Here is a 7333-nt window from a genome sequence, read left to right on the forward strand (position 1 = left end):
AATTCTAGTCTAGGATTTTTCCCTACGAGAACACTGGCCATCATATATGACTATGGTTCTCCAACTTCAGCTGAATCAGAATTGTTTAGGGGGCTTGATACAACACAGACTGTGTGCTCCACCCACAACATTTCTGCTTCAGTAGGTCTGGGCTGAGGCCCAAGAATGTTCTCATTCACACCCAGGTTCCTCCACTTTCTCCCTCGCCTTCCCCTTCTCAGCTTCCCTTGCAGCTACGGGTGGTCATGTAACATATTATGGCCGGTGAGATGTGAGCAGAAGTCTGGGAAAACCTGTGCTTTCCTGATGAAAAGGGACATAGTTGGCTCTTCACCCTTCCCACTTCTTCTTGCTTAGAACTTATATGTAATGCTTGGAGGTACAACAGCATCTATGACCAGCACATTGAAACTAGTGGGATAGGAAGATAGGAAGAGGCTGGGTCTCTGACAGCCCTAGGTTGCTTACCTCCAGACTTCTTTTCGAGTGAGAAAAGTAAATCTCTATTTAAACCAGTGTAGTTGGGTTCTCTGTTACTTGCAGCCAAATACATGCCTACCTGATACAGAGAAAAAAGAAGGATAGAAAGGTGCATGAGAAGTGGCACTTAACAAGAATTTGGGAGACCCTATTCTGTAGCTGACATTGTACCAGGTGAATGAGACATGGTTCCCGCCCCTAGGGTGTTCATAGTCAAGGTGAAAAGGCCACCATGTAGATACACAAATAATAATGCATGTGACAAGGACAAAGGTAGAAGCAAAATGTTGTGGAAACCCAGAGAAGGAAATGCTACCTAGGGAGGTCAGGGAAGTTTCCCAGGATGTGACATTTTAGCAAAGTCCTGAAGGATGAATAAAGTTGCCAGATAGAGAAGAGGAAAAAAGAAGCTTTCTTCACTGTGTCCCTTCTCACTCCTACCCTCGTGGGGCCAGAGGCTGGCCTGGCTGGGGACATGTTGGGACAAGCAGGCAGCAGAGTCAACAGCTATGCAGGAAACTCTAAGTCCAAAGAACCAGGAGGGAAATTGTGAGGATTGGCAAGAACTCCTTGTAGCGGTCCAGGGAGCCAGAAATCTGGGGCTGAAAGACAAGAGCAAGAGATCAGAGGGCACATGGGAAGGGACAGGGCAGGAGCCCAAGAAGATGGGTGGGGACTTGCTTCTCAAGCAGGTAAGGAACTCAGGGCGCTATATACCCCATTTCATGATTTCTTGTCATTCAACTTCATTTTCACTCTCAGCCCCCATTCTGTTAGGCTTGCAGGAAATTCAGTCTTAGTCCTTCCCGGGGCTTCCGGCTGCACACAAGGCCATGCTAATATCCTGGTGTGTTAGCCTGCAGGGCCCTGCAGTCCCCTGTGCTGCTTTCTCTGACACAGGAACCCTGGCTGGAGGATCCCATCACCCTGATGTATCATGGCTATTTCCACCAGCTGCCTGATATATCTTCTGGTGCTTCTAGAAAGCAGGGCTCAAGTCTCTGCTGCTGGTGGACCCCAGAGGCCTCTCTTTCCTCTCCCCAGACCCAGGCATCTCTTCTTGGTTTGGGGGAAATATCTCTCTCTGGTCCTGTTTCCACCAGAGATACACTCCCTCACCTCAAGCCCTAGTCAGGTCAACGAGCTTACGGCTGGGGAAATACAAGCCAGGAAGGGAAGTGTCTCCAATCCAACTCTGCTGTCCACCTCCCCTGAGACTAGGAACAGATCCTTTGAGAATGGGTGAAGGCAAAAGGGGAAATGCAGGGAGAAAAGTTTAAACTACTGGGCCACATATTGATGATGATGGTATGGTCTAAGGGACGGGGGCAGCACACACACATCCCAAGGGGTGTGAAGACAGAGTCAGGGAAGGCCTGATATGTTTGGAGAATGGTGAGTACCTGGGGAGGGAGGAGGAAGGGGTTGAAGGGGACACCTTGGATGATCATTTGTAGAATTTGGATTTTATTCTGTAGGCAACAGAATTCAGGAAAGGTTGATATGATATGTTTAGACAAGACCCTGTTTTTTTTTTAAAGGGGCAACTCTGATAGAAGGTAAGTTGTGAAGAGCCTGTGGTTGAACATAGGAATAAGCCGGGCAAGGGCTAGTAAGAGTTTAAAGCAGGGAGTAATAATGGAGGTAGATAGAAAAGCACAGTCACAGTTCTGGGATAAAAGCAACAGAATTTGGTCATTGATTGACTATGAGGGAATAATGGGAAATGACAGAGAGAGAAGCTGAAGGAGAGTCCAAGATTGCTAGCTTGAGAGATGGAGTAGTTGGTAAAGCCATTTACCTGAAGGTGAGAGAACAGAAGGCAGAGGAGAGGGTGGAGGGGGTGATGGGGAGGAGAGAACTAAACGTATTTAGCACTGGTTATATGCCAGGCACTGTTTCACATATATTTTTCTCATAAAAACCCTATGAAGTGCAAGAGGGAAGGGATATGGGGATATATGTATACATATAGCTGATTCACTTTGTTATACAGTAGAAACTAACACAACATTGTAAAGCAATTATACTCCAATAAAGATGATTAAAAAAAGATAAATTACAAAAAAGAGAAAATAAAAATAAATCTCTAAAAAAAAAATACCCTATGAAGTAGTATTATTATGTTCATTTCACAGATAAGGCTCAGAGAGGCTGTTGCTCATCCCAGGTTTCTCGGAGGGTAACAGAGTCAGGGTTGGAAATGATATCTACCTGACTCCACAGTCCATGCTGTCCCCTAACGTGTTTTTAAGTGCCACCCAGTGGGGATATCTAGGAGTCACTTTGGGAGCTTGGGAGACAGGCAGGAGGTGCAGGCATCAGTCTGGGAGTCTTTATTATGTAGATGGTTCCTGAAGTTGCGAGAGCAGCCAGGAGAAGTGTGTGGTATGAAAAGAGAAGACAAGGACAGACTCTGGGTTTAAGGGTTACATCAGTTACACTACAGGTAACAGAAAAAACAAGGAATAAGCTTAGGACTTGTAATTCTCTCATCACAGAAGTTCTGAGGTGAGGTTCTCAGGGTTAGTATGTTGGCTTCATTAGAGAGCCAGGCTCTTTTCCTCACCATATTTAGTGTATGTATTTCCTCCTCAAATTTACTTCAATCACAAAATGGTCACTTTAGGTCCCACCATCCCATTTCAGGCAGAGGGAAAACAGAAGAGGCCAAGAGAAAAGTGTATCTGCCTGCCAGTGAACCTGCTTTGAAGGAAGTCTTTCTAGAAGACCCACTCCATAGCTTACATTGGCCAGAATTTAGTCACATGACCGATCTTCAAGGGCAGCTGGGAGATGTAGTTCTTTAGCTAGGCCCCTTACTGCTCCAACTAAATCGTGGTTCTTTTGGTAGAGAAGAAGGGAGAATGGAAACTGGGTTGACAACTGTAATCTCTGCCATAACGGGGTAGGCAGAGGAAAGAAAAAGGTAAAGAAGAACATATGGGGGCAGGGGAGAAAATGATGCCATAAAAAAATGTAATAGTATGCTTTTAGTTTCAAGTTATTGAAAACTCAGCCCAGGCTAACTTAAACTTTGCTCAGATAACCAAAAAAATTTTCAGGTAGGGCAGGTGTGTTAGTTGGGGCTCTGGTTTTGCAACTTTGCTATTTTCCTGGTTCTGCCCCCTCTGTGTTGGCCTTGCCTTCAGGTTGGCTTCACAAATGGTAGTAAAATGGCTGAAGTAGTTCTGGGACTCTAATATGCAAGCCTCATTGTCCAGAGCAAGACAGACCATCTCCTTAGCACAAGTCCTGAAATTCATTCGTTCATTCATTCATTCACTCACTCAGAAACATTGCTGGGTAATATTATGTGCACTTTTCTAGATTCTGGGGATAATGTGAATAAAACAAACAGAGATTCTTCCCCCATTGGACCTTGTCTTAGTCATCTATTGCTGCATAACATATTACTCCAAAACCGAGCAGCTTAAGGCAACTAACATTTATTATTTCCCAGTTTCTGTGGGTCAGGAATTTGGACATGGCCTGACTTGGGGACTCTCCTGAGGCTGTAATTAAGATATCAGCTCGGGCTGCCATCATCTCAAGGCCTTCTGGGGAGGACCTGTGTCCCGCTCACTCAGGTGGCTGTTAGCCTCAGGTCCTCACGGGCTGTTGGCCAGAGACATCAATTCATGGCCATGTGGGCCTTACCGTTTGGCTGGAGGTTACGGGGAGGTAGGATAGAAATTAGTCTTTCTGTAACCTAACCTTGGAAGTGGCATTCGATCACCTTTTCCAGGTTGCATTTGTTTTGAAGTAAGCTGCCAGGTCAAGCCCACACTCAAGGGGAGGAGGGCATTACATAAGGGCATGTATACCAGGAGGTGGGGGTCATGGGGAACCACTTTGCGGCACTCTACCCCAGAGCTATATTCTAGTCAGTGGAAATAGACAACAGACATATCATATGTAAGTGATAATAAGTGCTATGAAGAAAAATAAAGCAGAGTGAGGGAAGGTGTCTCTCATGAGAGGACATTTGAGTAGCATCTGAAGCAGATGAGGCAGTAAGCCATGGGTATGTGTGGAGGAGCATTTGGGGTGGCATGAAGAGCAGGTGCAAACTCCCTGAGGAAGGAGCTTGCTTGGTGCCTTTAAGGAGACACTCAACCAAAATGGCTGGAACAGAGTAAGCAAGGGAGGAGACAGGGAGGTGGGGTGGGAATCAGATTATGTGCAGACTTATAGGACACAGTAAAGTCTCTATTGGAAGGTTCTGAGCCATGGTGTGACATGACCTACCTTACTTTTAAAAGGCTGTGGTGTGGGAAACAGATGATACAAGGGCCAAGAGTGAAAGCAGGAAGACCAGTTGGGATTCTACAGCAGTAGCCCAGGTGAGAGATGATGGAGTCTTGGATTGGGTGGAAGTGAAGGGGTTGGATTCCAGACATATTTAATAAAACTAGCTGATAGACTGGATTTTGGGTATGACAGAGAGGAGTCAAAGACGATTCAGCCTTCTAGCGCGTGCACCTGAGAGGCTGAGGTTGCCATTTGTTGGGATGCGGAGGACAAATCTGGGAGGGTAAATCAAGGATGTGACGCTGGTCTTGTGGCCACATTAAGTTTGAGATGCCTGTTAGATATCCAAGTGGAGATGTTGCAGAGGAAGCTGGAGTCTGGAGTTCAGGGGCAAGGTTCAGGTTGGCAACAGAAATTTGGGAGTCATCAGCATCAAGTTGACATTTAAAGCCAAAGGACTAGATGAGCTTACTCACCTGGGGAATATGTCTTAATGGACAAGAGAAGACATCTCTCAGAACTTTTGGAAATGGGAGGATGAGGAAGATCTGGTGAAGGGGACTGAGAAGGAGAAGCCAACAAGAAACAGTGGATGGTGCCGGCGAGGCAGGCAACGGGCTCTACCTTTGAGGCCGTGGGGAGAGGTGTTCTCCACCTCCCAGATGCCTCCAGGAGGTCCAGTGGGGCTATGGGACTTGAAAGGTGGTAGAAGGTCACTGGTGACATTAGAAAGGGTAGCTTGCAAAGCGTCCTGGAGTCAAGAGCTGGATGATGGTGAATTTGGGAGAGAATGAAGTTTAGAAAGAGACCTAGTGGGTATGGGCCTCTCTTTTAAGAATTTCAATGTTAGAAACAATAAAAGCGTGAGGGAAAACACTTACTAAGTTATAAAAAAATTGGTAAATGTCTGTATCAATAAACAAACACTATAACATTAAAACCCGTACTGCAGAAAGAGGGAAACTGTTCTTAGTAAATACAGCAAGAGTTAGAATCTTCATAATGGAAAAAAAACTCATGCAAATTGATAAGAAAAATACGATGACCCGAATAGATAAATGGACAAAGGACATGAACAGGCAATTCACAAAGGAGGAAATACAACTAGTAAACAAAGATAAAGAAAAATGTTTGGTGCCATTAGCCAGGAAAGAAATACAGATTAAAGCCGCAAGATGACGTGTTTTAAACTATCGAATTAGCAAAAAGCTGTTCATACCCTTTAACCCAGTAATTCCAGTTCAGGGAATCCTAAGAAACTAAGCCAAAATGCAGATGAAAGAGCTGGCCATAGATTTATTTATAATAGTTAATAAGAGGAAATAATCCAAATGCTGAACACCAAAAGAATGGCCTAGAAAATTTTGGTACATTCATAAATGGAATATTGATCAACCACATATACATACCAAAAATGAGAAGAATTTACGGTAACAGTGTCTTAGTCCATTTGGGCTGTTATAACAAAATACTGGAGACTAAGTAGTTTATAAACAATGGAAATTTAATTCTTACATTTCTGGAGGCTGGAAGCCTGAGATCAGGGTGCCAGCATGGTTGGGTGAGGGCCCTCTATGGTCGCAGACTTCTCATAGTATCCTCACGTGGTAGAGGGGGCAAGAGAGCTCTTCAGGGCCTCTTTTATAAGAGCACTAAGCCCTTTCATGAGGGCTTTACCCTCAGGGCCTAATCACCTCCCAAAGGACCCACCTGCAAAGTGATGACCCGCCATCACTTTGGGCATAGGTTTTCAACATATGGATTTTGGGGAGAGGGGACACAAACATTTAGACTGTAGCACACATGAAAATGCCTATATCATGTTAATTGAAAAAAAAGTAGGATTGTAAATGGTGTCTTATATTCTCACCTAAGGGAAAAATATTTATAGACAAAAGGAAACCCATCACAATGTTCCCTGCAGGTCACAGAGGAAGACTGGCTACCTTCTTTCCTGCAGCACACCTTTGTTGAGTTCCGTGCTGATTTCTCTGTGCCAAATCCTGGGATTACAAAGATAATCCCAAAATTCTGCCCTTGAAGAATTTGCATCTAACTAAAATTTGAAAAACTGTTTTAAAAGTCTCAAAAGATATAAAAATAATTGAGTGAATTCCCTGGCAGTCCAGTGGTTAGGACTCTGTGCTTTTGCTGACAAGGGCCTGGGTTTGATCCCTGGCCTGGTCAGGGAACTAAGATCTCACAAGATGCGTGGCTTAGCCAAAAAAAAAAAAAAAAGTTACAGCAAAATTGAGCCCAGGGCTTCCCTGGTGGCGCAGTGGTTGAGAATCTGCCTGCCGATGCAGGGGACACGGGTTCGAGCCCTGGTCTGGGAAGATCCCACATGCCGCGGAGCAACTGGGCCTGTGAGCCACAATTACTGAGCCTGCGCGTCTGGAGCCTGTGCTCCGCAACAAGAGAGGCCGCGACAGTGAGAGGCCCGCGCACCGCGATGAGGAGTGGCCCCCGCTTGCTACAACTAGAGAAAGCCCTCACACAGAAACGAAGACCCAACACAGCCATAAGTAAAAATAAATAAATAAATTTAAATAGCACTTGGCAAACAAAGAGAGGGAAGAAAAATATAGTTATTAAAAAA

The sequence above is a fragment of the Eschrichtius robustus genome, chromosome 17 (assembly GCF_028021215.1).
Source record: "Eschrichtius robustus isolate mEscRob2 chromosome 17, mEscRob2.pri, whole genome shotgun sequence".
Lineage (NCBI taxonomy): Eukaryota > Metazoa > Chordata > Mammalia > Artiodactyla > Eschrichtiidae > Eschrichtius > Eschrichtius robustus.